Below are 27,360 nucleotides of genomic sequence, written 5' to 3' on the forward strand. Positions count from 1 at the left end.
TTCTTTCTTTCTTTCTTTCTTTCTTTCTTTCTTTCTTCTTTTTTTCTTTCTTTCTTTCTCTCTTCTTTCCTTTCTTTCTCTTGTTCTTACTTAACCAATCTTCTTTTCTTCTACATCAACTACCTCTAGGGAGGTCCCAGCAGATGCCAGAATGTGACTTTTCCTGGGATTACTGTTACAGGGCAAATGTGTCCTCTCAGAGCCCACTTTACACAAGACTGAGAAGCTTCCCATATCGTTGACATGTACATCCCTCTGCCCCCAATTCCAGGGTTTTCTTGAAAAAAAAAAAAAAACCCAACAACCAGCTTTATCTATGTATAACTGTTGTGTAATGAATTTCATATATTTACAATTTGATGAGTTTGGACTTGTAAGACACTAGGTACAGTGCCTGGCCCAAAATAGGCATTCATTTCATGACAGCTACCAGAACAGTGGGAATCATAATTCCCATCACACAGAGGTGTTGTAAGGATCAGTGGGAGACGTCATAGAGCCGGACCACAGAGCAGGCATTCAGTAAGTGGTTGTGACCCCCATAGCAGCTTCACCAACCACATACTCCAACAAGAATGGAGGGTCTAAGATGCCACAGGGCATTCTTGGAAGGCAGGACCCAGAAATGGTGTTCACACATGGCAGGTAGGTAGCTGAGTCATGACAAGGAGCAGAAAAAGAAGAGATGAATTAGTGTCTTGTTGTGGGAGTGGGCACTTGGTCAGGTAGGGTTTGGACAGAGGAGTTCAGTGCTTTGATGGGGTTGAAAGAGGAGGATATTCTGAGATGTAGGGAGGATGAGTATGTGTGTGTGTATGTGTAAAATAAAGCTCAATTCAGCATGTATTATAATGCTCTTATGGTGTGTCCATCCTTGTGCTAGACCCCCAAAGAAGGTAGAGGGAAGCATGATCCAGTGGAGAGCTGACCTATAGCCACACATCCCTTCTCAGAGCTCCACATATTAGCATTTCAAAAGCACTTTCCTGTACATTCTTCTGTTGAATCTTCCAGAGTCCCAAAGTTTGGTTATTAGCATCACCATTTTACATATAAGGAAATAAAGATTTGGAGATCCAGGATGCAGGATGAGCAATAATTAGGCAGTCAGTGAAAATGAAGACCAGAGCTCAGGCAAGAGAGATGTTGGCTGCTGGGCCAGTCTACCCCCCCCTCATGAGGTCCAAAGAGGAGAGATGCCTCATTTGAGGTCAGCACAGAGGCAGAGTATGGACTGGACCTAGGTCTCTTGACTCCTAGTACACTGCTTTTCATTCCTCTCACCCATCATTCAAAACATGTCCAGGATGCTGCCTCCTCTGGAAGCCTCCTCAACCCCTCCATAGCCCAGAAAAGTTAAGAATTTCTGTAACACTGAAGCATCGCCCAAGCTCTTACTGTTATTTCAATTATACTCTATTGACATGTTTTTCCCTTTCCAACTACGCAATGAGGGCTGGGAGTCTTCTGTCAATGCATCCCAATATCTTCCACGATGCTTAGAAATTGCGGTGCTTAACAAATGTGGTCTAATGGATGATTTAATGAATTCATCAGTGAACAGACTAGGTCAGACAGATCTCATGGAAAGAAAGGAAGTTGGGTTCAACTAGTCAGAGTCAGAGGGGCAGAGAAGAGAGCAAGAGCATTCCTAATGGAGACCACTTCAGGAGCAAAGACCTGAGGCCAAATGGGGATCCTTATATCGGTGACCTGGAAGAGGGGAGGGCTGCAGTAGTTTGCATTTTAGGGAGCAGTTTGAAATAAGGCTGAAGATGGAAGCAGAAAGCCAAGACCTTGTTCCTTTGGGTCCCAGATTTGTTGGATAACACTGAATTGTTCCTCTTGCATTTGGGGCTGCTACTCACTAAGCCTTCCTCTTTGACCTGGAAGTTGCCATGCTGATTCATGCTTCAGTCACTGCCAGTCTGGATTTTTCTCCAAAGTACCATTCTAGAAACCCCCACTCCCCCCAAGGCAGACACTTCAGCTGTCATTAGATGTTTATTAAGGGAGTGAGTCAGGGTGGTGGCTTAAGACACAATTTCCACCCCACTCCATGCACCCTTCCTCTCATATTCCTGCCTTGCTATTTAGAGCACTCAAACTCACAAGGCTTTGTGGGGGAGTGGAAAGAACATGAGTCCTGTGCTACCAGACCTCCCGGCAAATCTGTTCTGCAGTTCAGTTGTGATGTGACCTCGGACAGAGTGCTTATCCACTTTGGGCTTCAGATTCCTCAACATAATGCAGGGTTGTTGTGAGGATTGAGTGGGGTCAAGCATAAAGGGCTTTGCATGGGATTTGGGGTACAGTGGGTATGCAGGAAGTGCCAAAAGTGCCTGTGGTTTGAGGTTCATATACCCTGATTCTCCCCACTTCAGGATGGAGATGACAGAGCCGTTTTGATGTGGGTCTCCAGCAGGATCCTGGGAAACCGTTCCCTCTTTCCTTCCTGGTTGGCAGTTATAGATCATCCTTGCAAAATTCCTTTCTGTGGTTCTCTGGTGTGGGAGGGACCCAGCTCAACTGCTCTGGAAACAGGAACCATTCACAGCTTCCTGGTCAGCTGCCAGACCCCATACCACAAGGCCACAAGAACTGGTTTCTGCTTTATGGATTTCACTGGGTTGTCTGTCCCAACATAGAATTCAGGTCTTTCTTCATATCGACTCTGTGGTGAAATGAACAGGCACCAGAGCAAGGACGCCATACCTGAACGCCCCTACTCAGAGTAGGTGGGAGTGCTTGTGGAATTTACTCTTGCTTCCTGACATCTAGATGGGCTTTCGGACTCTGCTGAAGGACTCAGCCATCCAGCAGCCTTGGACTCTTGTGTGGAGTTCCAACTCCTCCGTTCTTTCCCCCGGTCCTCATTCCAACCATTCTCTTGGTCACAGATGCGCACTCGCGTTTTCCTGCCTTCGGCACATCCAGCTCACTCCCAGCCTGGGCAGGTACTCAGAGTATGTTTTCCTTTCACCAATATCCCCTGCCTACAGCATTCAAAACTGTCCTGTTTGGGGCCCCATCAATGCCCAGCGATCCTCTTGTAGCCTTGACTTCACTCTCCAACAGTGACTCACCAACAGTGAATACTGTTGGTAGAAGTTAATGGTATACATATGCCATCCTTCTCCGAAGGCAGAAAGAACCACTCTCACTCCCAAAAAATTAGCTCTAAAGGAGGGAGCTGAGGCACTGAAGTGAGAGTCATAAAACCACTCACAGGTTTTGTAATCTTGGGCAAATCACTTAACTTCTCTGAGCCACAAGCCTTCAAATTTGAAAGGGTGGGGCTGATGCTAATTGCCTCATGTCCCTCCTCCCTCCACTCCCCATTCACTGTGAGAATCAAATGAGATAATGTCTGTGAAAGTACTCTGTAAACCAGAAGCTGTTATTATGCGGAGCCGACCCATTATTATTAAGAACTGGTTTCCCTGATCCTTCCATCCAACCCCTGCACTGGCTTGAGGCTGAAGCTCTGCTGAGGGATACCTTTGCAGCCAGAAACTAGAAAAATCCTGCTCTGCTTACCAAGAGAGTCTTCTGAATTGCTATGATTTGAACATGTGGAACCAGAGAAGGATAAAGGATTCTGACACCAAAGTCTTTCTTGGCTTGGCTTTTTAATATCCTAATGGGAGCTACCATGTCAAGCTTCGTACAGAATCCAGAAAGAAAAATCCTGTTCATCTGGGTGCCCTGGGGCTGCTTTCAGTGTGGGTGCACTTGGCAGGTCTGGGACAGGTTCCCAGAGGTTCCCACTCCAACCACTCTTGTGTCCCGCTGCCATTCTCTTCTCTCCCAGAAGCCCCTGCCTCCAGGCTTGCCCCCTTTAATCCATTCCTGTGCCCAGCGAGCTCTCTGAGTGCCAGTCTTTTCATATTACTCTTTGGCTTAAACCCTGCACTATGTGCCCACATTGCCCTCAAGGTAAAGTCTGATTGTTCTTAAGGGGCTCCTGTTGAGCTTCCTGGCCTCACCATGACCTCTCACCCCCTCCTGCTAACCTTCAAGTAGTTCTGCTCACCCAGGACCTTGTTCTCTGTTACTGACTCCTCTTTCTGTAGAGCTCAGCGTAGATGCCAACATTTATGAAGTTTACCCTGACTCCCCGCAGCGTGCTCCCATCACATCTTGCTTTTCTCCTCTAGAGTGGACTTTCCACCCAGAATTATCATCATGTATTAGGATCTGTCTCCTCCCAGAAGCTAGAAGCTCCGTTAGGCTGGGAATCACCACTGTCTTGCTCAATCCTGCTAGCCATGGAAGCTGGTCTACAGCCTGTGATGGATGAATGGATGAATCTAATGTGTAAGTCTGTGTTTCAGACTTTGTCTCTGGGCGCTGGGGTGCTCAGAGGTCTTCATGGATAATTCCAGGTGGGCTAGTTTTAGAGAAGAACTAATGCATCACCAAAGGAAGTCTGAAAACCTTGATGTTTCTCTTCTAGACCTTTCTTTCAGCAGGTGTTCCACATTGATTGAGCTTCATCTGTGCTGTGCACCGTGCTGAGCATTTTACATGAGTCAGTGCCTTTAATGTTGATGAGCATTCTCAGAAGCGAATGTAGTTATTATTCTGCTGCAATAGATGAGAGGCCTGTGGTTCAGAGAGGTTGAGTCACTAGCCCAAGGTCACCCAGCCAGCAAGTGAGCCCAAGTCTGGTTTCCTTTAAAACTCATGCTTTTCATCACTATACCTGGATGTAAGGGTTTTGGTATCAGAAAGATCTGGGTCTGAATTCCCAGGACTTACCAGCTGTGCGAATTAAACAAGGTGATGTTTCTAAAGCACCTGGTTTTCAGTAGGTCCCCACATTGAGCTTCCTACATGGTGGGGAACTCACCATTTCTTAAGGTAGGCTAATTAATAGGTCCTTTGACAGCTGGGTCTGCCCTTCAGCAGAGGGTCTACTTGCTCAGGACCATTGGAGAAGGTCTAGTCCTCATACCACAGGCTCCACCCCAGCCATGAGGGCAGCTGTCCTGTCCCTATTCCTGCCTCTGGAGCCTCACTTCTCTAGAATGAGCCCCAGTGCTTCTGTCCCTCCTTAAGTAATAGCTAAGATGAAGACACAGCAGTGAGGTTACTTACCGCAGCATTGCTCACACTTGTGAGACATTTGGGGAAGAGGATTAAGAGGTTCAAACATCAGTTATCAAGTAAGTATGTACGGCATAGGGAATATAGTCAATAATATTGTAATAACATTGTATGGTGACACGTGGTCACTGCACTTATTGTGGTGAGCACTGCATAATGTATGGAATTGTCCAATCACCATGTTGCACACTGCAGCTAATATAACATTGTATGTCAACTATACCTCAATAATAAAACAAATTAGGGGTGCCCGGGTGGCTCAGTCAGTGAAGCATCTGACTCTTCATTTCGGCTCAGGTCATGATCTCAGGGTCCTGGGATCAAGCCCTGCATCCAGCTCCTCACTCTTCGGGGAGTCTGCTTGAGATTCTCTCTCTGCCACTCCCCCTGCTTGTGCTCTCTCTCTCTCTCTAAAAATAAATAAACAAATCTTCAAAAAAATAATAAGACAAATTAAAAACATCTTAATGTAACCACTTAAATATTCGATGATAGGGGATTAAGTGACAGGGATACAGCATGTCCATAGTCCAAATGAATAAATACTAAGTAGCCATCAAGAATGGCTAGACAAACAAACATTTATTGACCTGGGAAGATGGTTATGGTGTCTTGACAAATGTAAAAGGCAAATGCAGAATGTAAAGCATGAACCCCAATTTTGAACAATAGTATTCATATCTGTATGAAAGAAAATCTGAAAGTATTTAAGAGGGTAAAAGTGCTTATCTCTGGGTCATGAGGTTATGGGGGATTTTCTTCTTGTTCTAAATTTTCTATTGAGGGAGGAAGTATAGCTTAGTGGTTATGAAAATGGCCTTCAGAATCAGGCAGACCTGGTGTTAGTCTATTTTCTGCCACTTGAGAGCTTTGTCATCTTAGTTTCATAATTTGTAAAATAACAAACAATGCCTCCTCTTATATTGTTGAGGAAATGATGAGACTGGTTATGTTTTTGGAATGTTGACTGTGTGCTAGGTACTCAGCTAAGCAATTGAGTGCATATTTTCTATCATGATCTCCGCTCTACAGATGAGGAAGCTGATGCCTAGGGAGACTAAGAAACTGGCCTTGTTCCTACATAAAAGGGGGCAATGACTTTCCCCATTCTTGGCACCTCAGTCCTTTCAAAGGTGCTGAAGTTTGAATCTGTCCTCCCGTCATCCACATCTCCCTGCTGACTCATTCTGGACCCACTATGACTAAAATCCCCAGACATTTTCATACTGGTCGTGTCTCCTCTATCCTTTTCTTGTGCTTTACTGCTCTCTCTCTTTTTTGTTTGTGGACTTGAGTGAACTTATTATGGAGCTGACAGGTGGATGAGAAGCCTGAGCATTCAAATCATACCATTAACTATGAGGAAGTCTAAGAATAAGCCTTGTAATTTGGTAGTGAGAAGTTGCTGATCACACCTACTACACACTGTCGAGCCCAGGGGGAGTAAAATGCATGAGCTTTGCAGTTTCCTTTTCAACTCATCTGGAAAGAGCGACTTCTCCTGATGTGAGAGTGGGTAAGCGGAGAGGCCAGGACTGGTCTAGTGAGGATGTCATGGCAGAGCTCCTAGGAGACGGTGGTCATTGGAACGGAGTGGGGAGCACACCTTTAAAAGTAGGGGCTTGGGTCCCTGGCAGATTTGAGTTCTGATTCCTGCTTTGTCACTCACTGCTGTGTGACCCTGAGCACGTGACTAACCTCTCTGAACTTCATTTTCTCATCCTTAAAATGCAGCTAGTGGTACTTATTTTGTGGAAATTTTAAGAGTATCAAAATGAGATCATGCAGATGAAAGACTCAACCAGTTTTGGGACCAGTTTTAGTTAGCATCTTCTTTTCCCTGGGATCCCTCCCATGCCCTCCTGACTCATTGGTCAATGTTGGAGGATGGGAGAATCTGAGTACCTAGAGGCTCCATGATTGGAGTGAGGAAATCACATAGCACTGATTTTTAGTGCTTCTGGGGAGAAAGAGAGCTCTTGAGGCCAAACTGGCCCCAACTCATCCTTTATCCTCATTTTGACAAATTTATTTTATCTTTTTAAATTTTATAATCAATATGTGTTTTTGGTGAAAAAACCCAAATTATTCAGAAGCGTATGGAGAAAATAGTAAAAATTCCCTTTAATTGCCCTGCAATCCCATTCACATCTCCAGAGATAACCTCAGTGAAAAGTGTCCTGTGTGTGCACCTTCCTAGATATTTTATTAGGGATTTGTAACATATTCAGACATAGACTTCCTTGCCAGTGCTACAAATGTTTTGTGACTTGAATGTTCATGAAGCTTTCAGGAGAAAAATAAAATGCTGGTGAGAGAGAGCAGAAGGATGGGTTTGTTTGTTGTTTCTCCACACCATAGCTTTTCTTTTTTTATTTTATTTTATTTTATTATGTTATGTTAGTCACCATACAATACATCATTAGTTTTTGATGTGGTGATCCATGATCCATTGTTTTCGTATAAAACCCAGCGCTCCATGCAATACGTGCCCTCCTTAATACCCATCACCGGGCTAACCAATCCCCTCCTCCCATATCATAGCTTTTCTGCCCAGGGTGATTACTAAAGAACCTAAATGCTTTACTCAGTTTGGAAATGGCTGGGAAGCCTCTTGACATTCTAGATTTCCACATGGCCAAAGCTTTGCTGTAGTCCTTGGGCTGCTGCTTTGGAGGACAATCTATCTCCTGACAGACTTGGTCCCTTTGGCTCGAATGATCCTTCCTCTTCCAAGAGGAAATGGGACAGACCCAGGCAGAAATAAGTGTCTGGATGACAAACTGCATGAGTCAAAGTACTTGTGAAAATGACCAACATTATTTTAAAACATATGCCAACCCCAGAGGAGGAAGGCAGTTGCTTCTGCTTTCTTTTCTCTTTGGAGAGTGGGTGGAAGTCCTTCAGAGATGGTGTTGGATCCCGCACTTTGAAATGGTTCCTATTTAAGGGGTAATGTTGGCATCCATGCTCCTTTTGGCTCCTCAGTTTTATAGAATGTTCTTAGTTGGGGTCAATCCAAACGCTCTTGGGAGTGTTGCACTATCACAAAAACTACATGGGTTTTCACTTTATAGGTTCTTCCCCACTCCCCTGTCATAGGCCATGTGTTATGCAATGTGATTCTAACTAGAGTCAGGGGGCACCGTGCCTTATACTTAGTAGGCATCTCATGGCTATACACTGGTCTACTCCCAGTGTTTGTATTCTACTGCCCATCCACTTGTTCATTGCTCATCAGTCGACATGGTTTCAGGTAATGCTATTTGCTAGGCTGGACACAAAGGAGAAAGTGACTAGTTGTCTGCAGAGCTACAGCAAGGACAGTCTTTCCGCAGAGTAGAGATTTGGGATGAGGAGGTTTCCAGGCAAATGTGGTGGAAAGGCATTTCATGGAGGGGAAGCAGTGTTGACCAATGTAGGCGATGCAGGATAAGGGGGGCAAGTTTGTGGGGGTTGAAAATCACGGCCCAGCCCAGCGCAAGTTGCCCTCCATGGACAAAATCCCAAATATCGTTAGAGAAGGATCTCTTCTCACTCTTTCAAGGCTGAATTCCCTTGAACCGCTGATTCACTCAACAAAGGTTTCTTCAACAGCTGCTGCTTGCTTTGCACTGTGCTGTGTGCTAGGAAGGAAATGCTGACAACTTTCTTTTGGCAATTTTCTGAAAGGCCCAGTAAAACAGTGTTAAAGTTTAACTTGGAAGTGATCGTTACTCTCCTCAGCCCATGACAAAGCATCTTTCTACGCAAGAGGCACCTACTGCGAGGATAGCATTATTCTTTATGTTCTGGCCAATGCAAGAGAGAATTTGACCCACTCTTTTACTACCTTCTCCAAATACAAATCCAGACATGAATGTGATTCATTGTTTTATCTATTGACGATACATCAATATGATCAAACCCTGTCTTGCAATGGATCATGTATGAAGTCATAATCATGGCTCTGAATGCTATCACTTGGCTCAGCCATGAGGGAGACAATAAGTTTTCATGCCATGAGGGAGACAATAAGTTTCATCAGACCATTGAAGAGGGACAAGGTGGCTGATGTCCAGACTACTACATTCTGATGCCTTCGTAAATAAAACGTCTGTGTCACACAGTCAGTCCACAATCAAAACAATAATGGGATCTGCCCTGATATCAGTGTTCTTGCTCTAAGCCCCTCCCACTTTCCACTTCCTCTAGCCGAGCTCTGGAGATTAAAGGGCAATAAGCTCAATTCTGAGCACCCTGCCTTTGATTTCACTCACCTTGGCTGAGTGGTCTCTTACCCACCTGTCAGTCTTCCAAAAAGGCACACTTAACCTCATTCTAGAATCTTCTTTGAATAGTCCTTTCACTTGCCACTTTAAGTGTCTGTTTGGTAGACAAAACTGCAAACCCAGAAGGGCGATCAGGAATTAAGGGCAACAGTGGTTTGGGATTATTTCAGCTAATTGCTGTCCTATGTGAAAGATTGCATCATCTGTGACAGCTGGCTTGAGTAATCATCACTTTTAGAAGCAAGTTTTCCTCTTTGGCAGAGTAGGGACTTTTAAGGCTAGTATATCCTACAGGACAGTAAGTCTGAAAAGGGATTGCTGACACTTTGTTGGCTTTTGTGAAAATTAAATGGGATGAAGCTGTCAAGTTTTTAGTTTATAGTAAACATTTGATTTAACTTAAGTGTTTTTTTTTTTTTCCTAGAACCTGTGTATCCCTGATCCTCACACACAGCATCCTACACTCTACTCCATTATTCTCCATGGTGGAAGGCACATCACTGGTGATGTCTTCCTTTCTTTTATACTGAATTTGGAGGTGGAGAGGGGGTGATGTGATTTGTATTTGGTTACCCAGATTGCTCTGCCAACCATTAGTTCTTTGCTGGCCGGGACACTGAGCTCTGGAACATGATGCAAGGTCTAAGTGGGCTTTCTGTGTATGCTGAGTTATAGCCTCATTTATACGAGAGTGACAATGATTGCTACCTTGAGTCAAGGTGGGAGGAGTCACTGGGCAGCGGGCAGAATAGGGAATCAGATGTCCATGTATATCTCTCTTAGAGTTCTTTGGAAATATGTGATTAGAGCAGGTTTGGTTTTTTTTTTTCCTGCCTTCAAACTGCCAAGTAGGAACCCAGAAAAGGAGGAAGTTACTTCACATTCTTGCTTTCTTCTGCTTGCAAAAAAATCCACCAGCCTGTTCCCAAGGGCTCATTTTCCATCTCGGCTTGGCTCATCAGAGTGTATTGTGAGCCAGTACAAAGACCTTGAGGGAGGAATGCTGTCCAGAGCTCACCTTTTGTATCCCTGCTTTCCTTTATGTGAAATTGTGCCACCTTCCTGCTCACCCCAGCCTGGGCTCTCCTTCTGCTCTCATGACGGGTGTGTTTATAGTGGATGCAGCACACTGGGCCACACAGGGAAGCTGCGGGGGGTGTCCAAGTTCACATGTCCTGCATTCCAGGCGAATGTTTTTGACATTGAGCAATGGAATGACTCTGCCAGGTTTAGGTCTGTCCGATTGGAATGCAACTGAAAAGGAAAGTCCCGGAGTGATTCAAATACTCTCCTCCCCACAACCCCTGCTTGTTTTTTTATTCCTTTTTAATTTTCCAGTGACCAGCTCAGCCCAGCACTCCTACCGACCCTCAGCACTTGTTGGTGCTGATAAGTGCAACTTCCCAACAGATAGGAATGCAAATCAGAATATTTTGTTGAGTCATATGTACTCTGAGGCTCTTTCCCAAATATTGCCTCAGACCCATAATTGGCAGCTCCCAGGACTCTGCTGGATGACACTGAATGTCCAGGAAAAGCTCAGTTCATTTCTCGAAAAAATGTACTCTCACTCTCTCCATCTGCCTGGTTGTAATATCCTGTTCTTGAGAAAGCTGAACCCCTGGAGGGAGCAGAGGCGCAACCAGTTTTGCAGATAAGTTTGAAAAATATGACTATTGGCCTTTCCCACCCACTCTGGTCTCTTAGCAACGGGACAGCTGATGGTATCCACCAGGGGAAAAAAAGCACCGAACATGTGGGGGAGCCTGTCTGAATTCTTGCCTGCAGTCTGATTTATTTAAACCTTCCTGCATTCTTGGGAATGAAGATCCAGAAGTCACGTCATGTGAGCGTTCCCCTGCCCCTCTTGTGACCTCTACGAATGAGCAGATAGGGGAAAATCTCAGAATGAGGTGGACATTCTTCCTCTGCCAGAATCTGCCTTATCTGAGACATTTCCTTCGATTTGGGGAGTAACCATTTGAAAATTTGGGCACATTTATCGAGAGAGGTGGGCGGGGGTGGGGTGCTGGAAAGAGCCCAGGGCTGGGGTGTCTGATGCCCCTGGTTCTAAGGGTGACTGTCTCTCCTTCCCCGTTGGACCCCGGCCATGAAACCCCTGGTGCACTCACCTCCACCCTGTGTTGGCTTTCTCATCTGCAAAGTAAGGAGACTGAATGGAATGTTCTCTAAGGTACCTTTCAGCTCTGAGTGTGTGTGTGTGTGTGCGTGCGCACACGCATTTGAAGAAAATTTATTTTATATCATGTATCCATCTAATTCTCTCTCTTGAACTTGGGAGTTATTCAGTCAAGAACAAGAATTTTGAGGCCAGGCCTGTGTCCTTAACCACTACCCTATACTATTGGGATATGTACACAGAGGTGCCACGCAGTTGGTATTCTATGTTCTTTCTGGCATCTTTATACCTACATCTATTAATCTATGGGAAGATGCACAGTAGTAAGGCTTTAATACTCAGGGAGATCTGAGTCCATATTCTTTCTCTTCCTCTTACCAGTTATGTGGCCTCAGCATTTTCAACTGTGAAATGGGAATAACAAATCCTATGTGATAAGGTTGCTCTGGGAATTAGGCAAAATGACGTGTCTAAAACACCTGACACAGTCTAAAACCCCTGCTACATATTATGTGCTCAATAAAAAGGGGAGCAGCATTGAGCTATTGGTTGATTATAGATTCTCTAATGGGAGGGACTTGCCTGAATTATCGTTGAACCCCAACACATTTCATGACACCCAGAAGACAATTGTGTTTGCTGAGTCAAACAGATGTGAGACTCACACACACACACACACACACACACACACACCCCAAATGGCGAATTTAATGATTCATGTTGTTGGAACTTCTTAGTAGGACTCTGCATTTAAGAGCACTAAATCACAGCTAAGATAACCAATGGGATTTGGCTGTGGTTGACTGTTTCTTACACAACTTGAATGCTCTTCCATTACTTTCAAAATATGAACAGTTGTTTTTCAAAGCATTTTTTCCTTTTTTTGGGGAGATAATTGGGAAGATGTTCCTCTCTCCATCTCTGACTCGGGTTCTTTCTGTGTCTCTTTCCTTTTTGTTGAGGACTTAATACAGAGTAGGCTCCAGGCCAGGTGTCTTACATTCATTATTTAAGCTATCCTCAGAGCAACTCTCTCGGAGAGGTTTTGTTATTCCCATTTCACAGTGGAGGATCTTGAGGTTCAGAAAGTGTGAGTCATCCAAGACCATTGTTAGGACCCCAGCTGTTAATTGAGAGAACAAGAATTTGAACTCAGATCCTTCTGGCTATTAGAAAGGGAGAGGGACTGGAGGAGAGACCAATTCATTGTTTGTCTTAATCGATTACTGAACCCACTTCTTTGGGGGAAAAAAAGCCACCTACTCCATCTACTCCCTTATTAATATTAGGGAACTCTGGGAACTTACTGTGTTCCTGGCTCTGCTAAGTCCATTAGACATTATCTTGTTTAGTACCATTGACAACCCTACAGGGTGGATACTAATTATTAGACCTGTATGTCAGAAGAAGTCATTATTGAGGTGTAGATAGAATAAGTAATAAGCCCAAGTGACCCAGGCTACAACTGGCACAACTGGGAAATTACCCTAGCTAGTCTGGCTCCAGAGTAAACTCTTCTCATGAGCTAATCTACTAATTTTATTAGTGTCCATGAGGGCACATGGTCTCCATCACTCCTGGGAGCATTATTATGGCTTATCTGTAACTTCACTTCTGCTCTTTTTGGTGGTGTCCATCACCAGTTTCTCCTTGTCCCTGAGAGCAAACAGTGAGCACTGAGGGTACAGAAGCTATTGAACAATAGGCCAATAGAGTTTCAACACTGAAAGACTTCTTCAGTCTTCAGGGGTCATCTCGTCCAGTGGGTTCTAACTATGGGGCATGCCCTGTTTAGTGGGTTGTAAAAACAACTTCCTAGCTCGTGATCAATATTCCAAAAGTGAAATGAGTAGAATAGCAAACATAGAGTATATTGCACTCAGGAAGAAAGTTGTTTCAGTTACCTATGTGTGTGTGTGTTCTGGGTCACTATGTAAAATGCATTTCTTATTGAGGGCCATGTTTGTCCAAGTTTGAAAAGCAATGGTTTCATTCAGTGATTTTCAAATTTTGTTCCATGGCATCCAGCGAGGCCTCAGATATCTTAGGGGAGATTGGGATGGGAGAAGTTGGGTAGGAAGATCTCCAAGAATGTCCCCTCTTCTGGCCAAAGTAGTCCCATGTTTATCTGGTTCTCGTGTTAGATTTTTATATGATATTTCATCATTTAAAAAAAGAGAATCTACCAAAAAAAAAAAAAAGAGTCGAAGAGCTACTGATTTACCTCATTGGGTTTGTGTTGCATTGAGTATTGATTCACTCTTGTGTGACTTCATATGTTAAGCAGGGGGCAGCTGTGTGCCCAGTACCATGATGCTGCCATAGAGTATCCTGCAGTGTTGGCCAATGTGATCATCGCTGTCCTTAAACCGTTGTTATAACCAACCTGATAAACCGTTGTTATAACCAACCTGCTGCTTACACCAGATACAGTAAGGAAATACATGAAGATGTTCAGAATTTGGTAACTTCTTTTACAAGATATACAAAGAATTGTTACAAGAAGCGATATGGAAGGATCAAAGGTGGCTGAAGCAATGGAATTGAAATGGAATATGAGGGATCATACTTTGGTTCAGATCAACAGCATATGCAGTATGCATTTGCTTGATAACGGTTCATGACTCGGTGTCTGAGGTTGTTAAATGACTTCTAACTCTGCAAGTCAACAGTGTGGCAGAGGCCAAGACCCAAGGTAAGCCTGACTCCATGCAATGCATTCATGGACAGAGGATATAGAGTACCTCTGTCAGGGAGATTGCAAACATGGCCAAAGCATTTTGCAGCTTTTTCCGTGGGAGGCTAGGGTCTATTTCCCTACTTCTTGATTTTGAATTGACCCAGTGATTGGTTTGGGCCAATAGAATGTAGCAGAAGTGATGTTGTGCCATTTTGAACCTACTCCTCAAGCATGCAGGCTCCATTCTTGAACTCTTGATACAGACATGAAAATAGGTCCTGATTAGCCTCCTGGAGGAATGTAGACAATGGAGAGAGACCCCAGGTGTCACAGCCAAGGCCATCCTAGACCAACCAACCTCTAGCTGATCTGCCAGCTGATAGCAGACACTTGAGCAAGCACAGAAGAGCACAACCATGCCCAGCCCAGCCCAGAATAACTGTCTAGCTGACCCAAAGAATTAGGAGCTAACTTTTGGAGTGTTTTATTAGGCATCAAATCCTAACAGATGCACACAGTATCCTCCACTGGCAAATCCACAGTGGAAGACAGTACCATGATCGCATTTGCCAAAAATATTAGCTAGAAATGTTAACAAACTAGAATGTGTTCAGGGCACAGTGAGGATAAGGGTTCTAAGAACCTGCTGGATAAGAAGTTAAGGAAGCTTAATCTGGAAAGTAAGGATATTTATAGGAACACGAGCTCTACATTTTGAGATTTGACATTAGTGGGAGAAGTGGGATAAATTCTTTATAACTTCTGTGGTCAATTGAATAATTGGCTGTAACTTATCCCATTGCATCTATTCTTGCCATGTCCTTATGGTGAGCAGAGTATACTCCTCTCTTGAGTACTCTCTTTGACCTTAGGCTTGGACATGTGACTTGATTTGGCCAATGAAACGTAGGCAGAAGTTACTGTCTGTGGCAGACTCACTCTCCTATACTTCTGCCATCACCATAATAACAGCATGTCCCAGTTGGCCCACTGGTCCCAGAGGAGAATGAGAGACTTGTGGAGCAGAACCCACCCGCCAGCAAGCAACAGAGCTTTTCCAGCCAGCCCATATTTCATGAGTGAGAAATTAATGCTTATTGTTATACATTCCTGGGGTTTTAATATTGATTCATACCCAGTAATCATTGACCGAAATACTTCTGAAATTAAAATTAAGATAGAAGAATAGCTGCATCAAGGAAGCAGACTTGTTTAAGGGGGAGTCTCTTTGGTAAGGAAAAGAACTGTCCTAAAGTAGAACACATGGAGAAGTTAAGAGATCCCTATCCATGGAATAGTCAATTATCAGGAAGCTGTAGATGGTGTTCTTAGAATGAGGATCAGACTTTCATTTCAGAGTGACTGAGACACTCAGCAGTTTGGGGAGTGGTTAGCAGATCATTTCAGTTGTGTTTTGGCACAAGGGGAAGATGAGCATGGAGGAGTAAGCATGTGTGTGCAGGGAAGGTGTTGGTTAAGAGGTACAAACACTGTGGGAGCTTTGAATGCCCACTGAAGTGTTGACCTTTGGTTCAAACCTGTGCGCTCTTGTTCTTCAACCTGGAACCTTCCCCTCTTTCCTCTACATTCCACTCATTTCTGAAGTGCCACGTTAAGGCTGGTTTTCTCTATGGGAAGTTTACCTGACCTTTCCAGCCTCCAGGGACCCACCCATCTCTGGATTCTTTATCTTGGCTGTCTCATCATTCTCCTTGACTTTTTCCAGGCTGAGACCAATGTTTTCCATGTGCTCACATAGTGCTTCCTTAAATGAAGGAACTTATTGCTCTGTAATGTGGTCTTGTCTCTCTCCTTAAAGCTGATAGCTGGTTGAAGGTAAGGAGCATGGCTCATTCACCTGGTACCCCCTCCATCTACCACACTGCCTGGTACAGCTGGAGCCTCAGTAAATATTTCTTGAATGAATGGATGTGGATTGTTTCATCCTTTTGGTGCAACTGTAAACTCCTAAAAGGCAGCTGGTGCTTACATTCCCATAGTGCTCCAAGGCCTGTGCATTTATTCAATGAACAAATATTTGATGAATGAGTCCAACCCCGGCTTACAAAACCCTATGTCACCTGGCTCGTGCCATCTCTATGACATCATCTCTTGTAACTTCCCCTCACTGACCTGCTCAAACCATACTGGCTTTTCTCATTTCTGTGAACCTGTAAAACTCATTCCCACCTCAAGGCTTTTGCGGTCCCTCTGGCTGAAATCACTTTCCCTTGATCTTCTACAGCTTCCTCCTTCTTGTCGTTCAGATCTCAGGTCACCTCCTTTGAGAATACTGAGGGGCCAATTCACGGGCACTCCCTCTCTCCGTCATATCTTCTGATCTCAGTTCTCTGCATGACATTCATGACTTTTTGATAATTATCTTCTTTCCTCTCTCCCTCTCTTTCTTTCTTCCATTCTTCTTTTATCAGCACACTTATTTATTGATGGATTGTCTCTCTCAACTAACATGTAAGCTTCATGACAACAGGTATCTTTTTGGTTTTACTCACAGTTGTATCCCTCATATTTGATAAATAGGTATGAGTGAATGCATGCATGCATGAATGAATGAATGAATGCATGAATGAATATGGGTCCCACACTCAGCTCTGCACTGTGAATACAGTGGGGAGAAAACAGACAAGGATCTTGCCTTCAAGTGTTTTATAATTTTTGCAGAATGAATGATCAATATATACCTGGTAGAGCAGAAAAACTAAAACCAAACCGATAAACAACAAACACGAAATAGAACAGATTGGAGTGTATGTAGTTCAATTCATGTACTTAAGCCTCAGCTTCTTTCTGTGAAATCAGGGTAATAATACCTCATTTGCAGGTTTGCTGGGAAGATTAAGTGGGATGATGACTAGGCACCGCTCAACATCATGCCTGGCGGGCGGCTGCTGTTCTGAGAAAGGTCTCCTCTCCCGCACCCCCGGTCCCATCTCCCCTCAGACGAGTGCCATCAAGCATACTAAGGAAGCTCATATTGGTCCACCCATCTGATCCACTCCAGAGAACCAAACTCCGATTCCGAGTCTGGCTCCTGGTTTTAAATCCATTTGTGAAAATGTACCTATCACAGGTTCTTCCAGAGTGTTAATGGTGGAGGTGGAGTGATCATGGTTCATTTGTGCACCATGAGCTTTGATTCTTTGGAAGCCACCGTGTGACCCGGGAGGTCTGCTGAGCTGCTGTTTTTGCACCGTGTGGTGGGGGAGCTACGTGATAATTGGCTGCAAACCACAGCAAAAGCACCAAGAGTCAGGGAATGCTGTAGACAGGGTGGGTCTTTGGCGGAGCGACAGTTGGTAACCGCTGGTGTTGCCAGAATGTCATCGATGGAGGGTCAGACTTTCATTTCAATCATTGCTGGATTGGAAAAAAAAAAATAAAAACAGCCAACAACCAAGCAGTCATTTGCATGCCAGCTGCCAGCAGCCAGTTCCTGAATAGCACCGTTCTGTTCTAGGCCCTTACACAGGTCTCGTTCAGTACTAACATCCAAAAACAACTGTGGTAGTGAATGACCAGGGCTATGCTCACGTCTCACGATGGTGCTTTCTGGACACTGGGTAGCTGAGTGTCTAGGGAGCCAGATCCCACAGAAGCCCTGGAGAAGGGGGCAAGTTGGGCCAGCGGAGGGGCAAGGACAATTACACAACACAGCTCCCAGAGTTAACACATATCTGTGTCTAATCTGTTTGCCCCTCCCCGCTCCACCTACACAGATGTGCCCTTTAAATATTTATTTGCCCACCTTTGCCGTGTGTGGTAAACTTTGTCTCAAAAGTCAGCTTGATCCCTTTGAAGGTGTTTACTAATTAGATCAGGCTGGGAAGTTAGGCAACTGCAGATAAATTGATCCTGTGTAAGGTAGTTCCTGGGCAGGAGACCCCTAGACAGCCTCAGGGAGGTCAGCTGCAGCTCCCAGCATCCTCTGTTTATTGGAGGAAGTCCTAATGATCGCCCAATTAAGCTGAATGGCACAGCCCCTGTTTCTGCCATTAGCCCCTGACGTAAGTCTAAGGCCCACATCAGAGGGGCTGGAGCCAAAAGGCTAAATGCTCTTAGCAAGCACGATTATGGATCAGTTGCGTGCTGGGCTCACTTTGACATAATCCACATGAAATTCTCGCTCCATGACACAGCATCTGGGCCGGAGGTATTGACTCGAATCAGAGCTTGGCTTGAAAGGGATATTGCTGCAGCAGTAATTCCAGTTCAATAGACCCGCAGGTCACTGCCCTCAAATATTTAAAAATAATATTTACTTCAGGAGAATCTGGGCACGTGCATTAAGTGTATGCGCGTAGGCATGTGTGTGCATGTTTGGGTGTATAGATCCAGCTGAAAGAGCTTCTAGAAGAGGCGAAGCATAAAGTGAGGAGGAGAACTTTATTATACTGGGTCTGAAGGCAGCCTCAGTCCATGGTCAGGCTCATCGGATCCCCTTCAGCCACCTTGGCCATTGTCACTGTTCTGATAGGCAGGGAAGAGAGAGACAGCTGATGAGGGCTACAGGGATTGTCTGTCTTAGGTCTCAGAGGATCCCCTTTAGAGACTTTTGCTTCAAGGGTCTTTGCTTGTTCCAAAGGTAAGGCCAAGTGCTCCCCATTTCATGGAGCCCCCTGGGAGAGCCTGAGAGCATGTTGGGGGTGATGCCTGCCAGCCTGCGACCAAGCTGTAGGTGTCCGTGGGCTTTGCCTAGCACAGCACTCCTCTCCCCAACAGAGCCAAGAGCGCTCCTCCCTGTTTCTGTGAATCCTGGTTCACATGTCAGCCATGCTCCATAATTAAGACTGTTCATATGTTTACCACGGGACTGGGAGTACCTTAGCCTTGTAACCCAGTACCACGATTTAGGCCTGGGTCCACAACGTGTATCAAATGACCAAAAAACACATCTCACAGGGAGATCTGAGTTTCTTCTCGATATGACTAAAGAATGCAGCCTCTCTCAATAAAGTGGAGAACAAGTCGCCCGAAGTTAGCATCGGACGAAGAGCCTGGGGGTGGCAGGGTGTCAAAGGACAAGCCAGCCATGTCAGCATCCGTCTGTCCCTGGGAGATTTGACTTTCCATCTGGGGAGGACGGCTTTCTTTTTAATCCTTCTGCCACTGTCACGCTGGCCTCCAGTGTTAATTGCTTCCCGATTTAACACTTTGGCCCTACCATGGATAAGCCCCCTTCCTGTGTTTCCGTCATTTGGGAGTAGATCTTACAGTTAGAACTTCTAGGGTCAAACCACCTGAATCTGAGTCCCATCCCCCCACGAACAAGCTGTGTGACCTCGGGAGGGCTACTCATCTCTCTGTAGCTCCTCGTTGGCTTCCTTAACAGTGAAGTGGGAGCGAATCAGTACTTTGGAGGTTGTCGTGAGGAATTAATGAGAGTCGAGGCAGAAGCCTGAAGAGTGTCTGGCTTAGCATAAATGCTCAGGATTGTTAGCTCTTTCTTCTTGAAACACGAAAATGCTCCTTTCCATCTCACGCAGATGTGGGGAAGGAGGGGGATTGGAAATAATGGATATTAAGTGCCTGGCCCCCAAATGGTGGTTATTGCTATCATTATTATTGGCTCCCCAGAACAGATCAAAATGTAGAAAAGATTTTACAACTTCTTAAGGGATTGCACAAAGAAAATGACCCAGAATTCAGCTTTGACCTTGACATCTCCTCCCTTGACTAGTTCACTCTGAAGGATTATGGATCTTATAGACTTTCAAGGAGATTACCAGGGAACAAAAGATCCAGGAAGGAAATCTCTTTTTTTTTAATGCTTAATTGCTAAGATATACACCCTTATTCCTGAGGGACTGACCACAGCAGGGATTTTCCACTTCGGAAAAGACCTTCTCCCTTATCCTCAGGGCTTCACCTTTGTCTAACTTTATTTTTTAATTTTTTTAATTTGTAAAAAAATTTTAGAGATTTTATTTATTTATTTGACACAGAGAGAGAGCACGCGCACAAGCAGGGGGAGTGGCGGGCAGGGGGAGAAGCAGGGTCCCGGCTGAGCAGGGAGCCCGATGCGGGGCTCGATCCCAGGACCCTGAGATCATGACCTGAGCCCAAGGCAGATGTTTAACCGACTGAGCCACCCAGGCGCCCCTGCCTAACTTTAGAAATGCCAAATTTTAAGGCAATACCACCACCATAGTAGTGATTATACACCAAGCCATCCCCATACCACCATGCCACAGGCTTTTATTATATTTATAATATATATATTTGTGAATATATGACCATATTAATATATTCTATTCTTTTAATGTTCTATTTTTCAACAAAAATGTAATACTACTTCCAACTACTGTCTTTTGATCTTCTTTTCTTTACTTAATAATATATCATTAATTTCCTGCCAGATCAATGATCAGGATTTATATGATTTTGAATGATTCTACCATAATGATCTTAACAAAACCCCTGTTTGTAGGCACATAAATTGTTTCTAATGTTTCCTCATTATAAACAACATGTGATGACCATCCTTATACTTTTACAGTTTTATACCTAATTGTGGGCCTAGAATAAATCACTAGTGGTGGCATCTCTGGTTTAAAAGGCATGCACTTTTTGAGGCATTTGACAAATTCTGCCCCGTTGTCCCTTAAAAGGCTTTACCAAGTTGTTCCCAAAATAATCGATGACAATGTTTTCCAACTTCTTTTTTAAACTTCTTGGCATGTGTAAGAAAGAATAATTTAGGGACGCATAAGCAAGGGCAGAGGGCAAAGAGAAGAATATGCTGGAAGCCAACCTCCCTGGGGGCTTGAGCTACCCACAGGGCTGAAGGGAACAATGTCCCTGCATGATCTTCACCCCTTCACCCACGTGTGCTGGTGAGTTTCTCCATAATGTGGGGTAGCTCCTGTCTATAGGGGTTTTCATACATCCCAGTAACCCTGGATTCTGGTTTCCGAAAGAAGCCATTTTTCTTAGGGAGCAAGCCTAGGCGGTGGTGTTGGCAGGGGACCGGAGAAAAGGCAGAAGGTGGCCCAGGTGAAGAGGTATCACCCTGTGAACCTTCAGTGGGGTGTCATCGGCTGTTGTGGCTTAAAACTCAAACACATTTTTCAGGTGACAATCTCTAAGAAGTCGCTAGTTACCTTGGAGGCTAACTCTGGATCATTCCTCCTTTGTCAGCGGAACTCAGTGAGTCTGAATGAATCATAATGAAGAAGCATAACTTGTTGGGGCTTCCCAAGACACAGAAAGGAATCTGGCCAACCTTTCTGTTGAAGCTTTATGAGAGAGGTGAGCACAACCGCTGATCTTTATGAAGGCAACTGTGGCTCAGAGCCTTTGTGCTCCACTGTGCCTTGTAAAGCTTTTATGGTATCTCTGTCATCCCCTTAGTAGGTCCCGTGTCATGAAGAAGGATGCTGAGCATGAGGAATATGCCATCTATGACTTCTTCCAGGTTTCTAATCCTTCCAGGGAGGGGATCTCAGCACTTTCTGGCTCTTGTCAAGAAACCAAATTGCTGAAACCAAGCAACTTGTTCCCAGCGGTAAGATCTTGTTTGGTCAGAAGGGTGTAGCTTTATGTAATTCTGGGGCTTACTGGCTTGGGGGAGAGCTCCCTGGCATCTGATGGAATTTATAACTGATGATGCAGGGAGCGAAATGGGGAAGGCAGGCATTTACTGGCCTAACACAGACTTGTTAAAAAATGCCAAGTACATATATGCTGTCTCTCTGCATTAAAAAGAAAATATATACTGTCAGAAGAGAAAATGGATTATGATTCACTGCTCATCCTTTTAGGTAAACATATGAGTGTTCATACGGCAAAGAGAAAAGTTGACCGTAGGTTCATGCAGCCTCACCACGTATTTCCCCAGCCATCTACCAGTGGGACTTCTTAGGTTTGTATTTTTCTCTATATTTTTCTTTCTGTTTTCTCCTTTCTCCTTCTGCCATATGGGATCATAGAAAACAACAACAACAAACAAAACGCTAACAGGATTTATATTCAGATTACTTGGAGTCAAGTCGCTGTGAGATACTGGGCTTCTCTGAGCCTCACTTTTCCCATCTGCAAAATGGACATAACAAGACTTGCTGTTGTGTGTTTGTTCATTCACCACAGGTAAGTTGAATATCAATTAACCAGTTAGCAGAAAGATGAAACATTGGCTCCAAAACTTAACATGTGTGAGTTTTTATATTTTTGCTTTCTGTTTTAAAAATTTCTGTCCTTTTTCTCTCTCGACTTAATCTCTGGACTTCCAGAGACATGCACAAGCATCTTTGGCTCCACTGGTAGATTTATGGAGTCTTGAATTTGGAGGTTAGTAGATTGTTTCCCTCTGTTCTTGGTGCAAACTACCAATCAGAAAATAGTGCTGGAATTAGAATCATCTTTTTTTCCTTTTATGATGTCTTTTTCATTGTCTCTAAGCTTTCTGTGGCTTTTCTATTTCTATCTGTATCATCCAGACTGCTAATGGGAGAGGCTCCTAATCAGAGTCCTTGATTTGTTCTCTCTTCTTGCCAGCCCATCCTATACATAGTATTCAGTCATTCACTCACTTAGCAAACATGTATCAAATATCTGTTAGCTTCCAAGAACTCTAGTGGGTGCTGGACATATGCCCAACTAGTTCAAATACCTCCCTCAGATTCCCATTGCTTTCAATGTAAATATCAAGCCCCTTAAGCTAGAAATTCAAAATACCTGCATATATCTGTTTCAAACTGCTTTTTTTTTTTTTTTTTAAAGAATTTATTTATTTATTTGACAGAGAAAGACACAGTGAAAGAGGGAACACAAGCAGGGGGAGTGGGAGAGTGAGAAGCAGGCCTCCCGCTGAGCAGGGAGCCCGATGCGGGGCTCGATCCCAGGATCCTGGGATCACGACCTGAGCCGAAGGCAGACGCTTAAAAGTCTGGGCCTCCCAGGCACCCCTCAACCTGCTTTTTAATTTTCTCTCTCACTACATTATCAACTCTCCACTCCAGGCTGGGCTAATCTCACTGTCTCTCTGCCTTTGCAGATGTCATTCCCCCCTCTAAGTATATACTGTCTTGTCTCTATTTTATTTGTCCAAACCTAATGTTCAGTGGTGAGCTAACAAAAGTTAATTCTTTTGTGAAATTCTTCTGACTATCCCTCCTTGGGACCCTTGTCACTTAATATCTGAGGCCATATAATTCAAATTGCTGCATAGCTTTTCAAGCATATAGGAAAACAGTAAGATTTCAAGGTTACTTGTTCTTGCATCCTCCATAGGACCTAACATCACAGTGTTCTGCTCAACAAACACTTGCCTGTTAGTTGTTTGAGCCATAGGATAAAATGTAAAAACTGGAAATAATGTACTGTTAGAATTATCCTAGTAGCTGATTGCTTCCCTCTCATTTGGGGGGATGACTTCAGATGCCAACTTGGTTCAAACCCTTATCAACAGTGTCCTCTCCAACCTGGTTACCATCGATTCTTCATCCTTCTTCCATCAAAGTCCTCTTGCTATGGAAATGCAGGGTTACCTGGTCTTGCCAGGAGATCATAGTATCAGGTGGTAGAAAGAGCTGCTGCTTTGCTTAGATATCTAGATCTGAGTTATAATTCTAACTGCAAGCTGAGCAACACCAGAAAAGTTATCTTGCCTCTCTGAGCCTCAGGTCCCTTTTCTGTGAAATAGAATACATAAAACCCCTTGCAGGGGCAGTTGTGAAAATTGAATGTGATGATATATGTATGTGGCACTCATTATCTTGCTCAATTCATACTAGGTGCTTATTAAATTATAGATGTGATTGATATTTACTATAGATGCTAGAGTGGTCCACATCTTCTTTGCCAGAACCACTGGATTTATAAGGCTGCATCCAATCCCGTGTGTGGTGGGCTCTCATAGACTTTCACTTTGGGGGCTGGCTATATCCAACCTCCTCCATTTGCTGGTACAGACTCTTGTTTTGGAGTCTTGTTGAAGAGTAGTGGCCTCCACCTACCACAGATGTCAGAGAGTTTAGGCTCACCCCACATCCCTAGGCTGTCAGAGCTGAGCAAATATCCAGGGCTTGGCCCATTGGATTCTTCTGCCACCTTGAGTCTCAGATTTGGGATCCTGGCTGTACGACTTTTGCTTCTGGGATTTTGAAGTCTGAGTGTATGTCCAAAGCTAAACAGTCACTTAGAATTCATTCACAACTAAGGCAGCTCTGATGGTGGCATTCGGCTGCATTCTTCCTTCTTCCTACAAGGTCATGGTTGAGCTTGCTCCTCCTTAATCATCCAGACCGCTATGGTTCTTGTTCTCTAAGTGTCCTGTTGCTGTGAGCCTTGTAAGCTTGCAGTAAATCACTACCTGACCCTCCTCACCCCCAGTTTTTCTCCATATGTAACTCGAAACCAAGAACTGAGAATGACATTCTGTGCACCTCAGGCACTTCATTCAGTGACCGAGACTCCATGGTGCGCTAACCTGGTCTTCGATCCCATCTCCACAATGGCTGGGTGGGCTCTTCTGCTGCCTTCAACTTGGTAGCTTGGCTTCCATTATCTACTTTGTGAACCCTGAAAACAGAAAGAATGTTGAGCTGCCCTCTAGCTCAGCCACTGGCTTTCAAATCCACCCCTGCCTTCTGTCTTCACAGGGTGACACCTCTCACCTTGAATTGTTACCATGTTTCAGTTTTTTACTCCTGTCTAAGAAGGGATGCTCAGCCAGTGAAACTCGGCATCCTTTCTTTCAACACCGGAACTTGTTTTCAGAAGACATGGGTTCTCATCCCACCTTTGCTGTTGATAATCCTTATGTAAGCCAGTTCACCTCTTTGTCCTTCAGTCTTCTTACCTATAAACTGGGGTAAGCAGCAGCTGCAGGGACAGTGTGAGGCAGAAATAAAATGATTGTCATGCTGGGATCTTTGTAAAGTGAGACTGAGGTGGTGATAATCACCACATGGTGCTGTGAATATTTTTCACGATAGCAGTGATAATAGAATCAATAGCGAGAATATGAGGAAGGATTGGGTGGCTTTGGGGGTTTGGTTATTAGCGGCTGGTAACTGTGCATTGATTGGCACTGGGGGGTTGGGGGGGTTACCGTTTTTCTTAATCAAGTAGTGACCTCTTCTGGAGAACGAAAGAGGCAAGCAGAGCCTCAGCACTAGGGGACTCTTACACATCTGCACCAAGGCAAGCAACGATAGAGTGGATGGTCCCCAGGGGAGAAACTCTCAGGGTAGATGTTTGCCCTGAGCAACCAAATGGAAAACAAAAACAAATGAACTGAAACTGAAAATCATTTGCTCAGGAGCCCTCCCTGAGAGAGCTATCATAGACAGAGCTGCTGAAACTTTGGGGACCCAGTCTATGCCTTGTGGTGAGGCCCCTGGTCATGCAAGCTACCCAGATCCAGGGATCCAAGACCAGCCTTTAGGGAGAATGGATCAAAAAAGGTCCAGATGGGAAATGTATTTTTGTGTATCCTTAACTGGAAGAGAAGAGAAAGACTACTTCAGATGCATAAAGCAAGGTGAAAAGTGGCTTTTGCTCAGTGATCCCTCTTTGGGGGCAGGAAAGGGGCAAGCTCTTCTTATAGTCTTGCCAATTGAACTAGGGGTAAGAAAAACCAGAGAATGTTTTTTTATTGTTGTTGTTGTTTTTCTCCACTAAACATCACCATATTCATCTGTTACTTCAGACTCTTGGAAGGAGAAAGAACCTCCAGTAAGCCTTCTTGGTGACTCTAGCTACCACTGCATTCTTCTTTTCTGTGCACGTCCAGAACTTAAGCTGGGCTAGATCGTGGAGCATTTGATCAGACCTGGTCTCTGTTGGGCTGTCCTGTATCACACATTCCAGAGGATACAGGCCTGGTTTCCACTTAGATTCATGGGCAGCAAGGTGCAGTTTGGTGGAAATCCTGTTATCCTACCCCTTGTTGAATGAGATCAGAAGAACTGGACTCAGGGAGGGGAAGGGGCTTACCCAAGTCGAGAGATAGAAGGGCGGGGCTCTAGATTAGAACTGGGTCCTCCAACCAGTTAGCAGTCATGCCCCTCCCACCTCCCTCCAGCAGCCTTCTGCATACTAATCAACTAGTTATACTCATAATGTCTGCGTACTGGGTTGGTTAATAGTATGTTAGCTACAATTTGTTAAGCAACTCCTGCATGATAGTCCTGTTCGTTCATTTATTTAGCAAAGGTTTATTGACTACAATGTGCCAGACACTGGAGATACAGTAGTAAGGAAAAAATTGTAAGCTCAGCCATTGGCAGTGATCTCATCAACAGATAAAATGAAAACTGCGATCTCTGAAGGCTGGGGATCAGATGCTGTAGGAAGCTGCAGTGATAGGATGGAGCTCTTAGTCCAGGGAGAGCTTCTTAAGGAAGTGGCCATTCTACTCATCTAGTAGCTCAGGCCTAACAGCTCTGAGCCATCCTGGCCTCCTCTTATTTGCTTACACCCTACATCCTCTCCACCAACAAATCTGGTTGGCTCTGCATCTGAAATATGTCCAGAATCTACCCATGTCTCACCACCTTGGTGCCGTCCCTCTTTGTCAAAACATGCCTAGTCTCTTGTGTGTATTGCTGGGACATGATCTCCTGGCTTCCACTCTGGCCTCCCCAGAGTCAAATACGTTCAGACAATTCTGGGTCATAAATTTGTCTAAGTCTTGTACAGCAGAACTTCTCAGAGGTTTTCATGTTCTAATCAATATACTAGATCTCCAAGAATAGAATATAGTATATAGCTTATTGCAGACCTACTTGACCACAAAATTTTTTTCTTATAGTGTTTCATGCAACTGCAGCTCTATAGAATGCTCTCTGGATAACCCAGAAAGTGTCTGTGAAACTCTATCACATAAAGTATTATTATTATCCCACATGATGAGCCAATGGGGGACAGAGCCACCCACAACAGCTTTGCTGAACTGGGAGTCAGGTCGAGTTTTAGCCCCAGTGAGCTGCTTCTGAGCTGTGTGGCTTTGGGCAACTTATTTCATCTTTCTGAGCCTGGTTTCCTCATCTGCAACATGCAGATAATAGTTCCTGTCCTGTCCACTTTGCCAGGCCATTGAGAGAATCCAATGAGATAATGGACGTCAAAGAAGGGGCGTCCCCTTCCCCCCACTAAACCAAACCAAACCAAAACCCAGTGCCACCACTGTGCTC

At 44.4% G+C, this 27,360-nt stretch overlaps 1 protein-coding gene across 1 annotated transcript in view; it reads left to right on the top strand.

Annotated features, from left to right (window-relative positions):
* LOC116639315 overlaps window positions 1-27,360 on the top strand; it is a 340,505-nt gene that overhangs the window by 296,223 nt on the left and 16,922 nt on the right. Inside the window, exon 4 of the transcript XR_004300812.1 lies at window positions 21,362-22,085. The gene's annotated coding sequence lies outside the window, so the exon portion shown is untranslated. The remainder of the gene's footprint in view (window positions 1-21,361; window positions 22,086-27,360) is intronic.

The sequence above is a fragment of the Phoca vitulina genome, unplaced genomic scaffold (genome assembly GCF_004348235.1).
Source record: "Phoca vitulina isolate PV1807 unplaced genomic scaffold, GSC_HSeal_1.0 scaffold18, whole genome shotgun sequence".
Taxonomy (NCBI): Eukaryota; Metazoa; Chordata; class Mammalia; order Carnivora; family Phocidae; genus Phoca; species Phoca vitulina.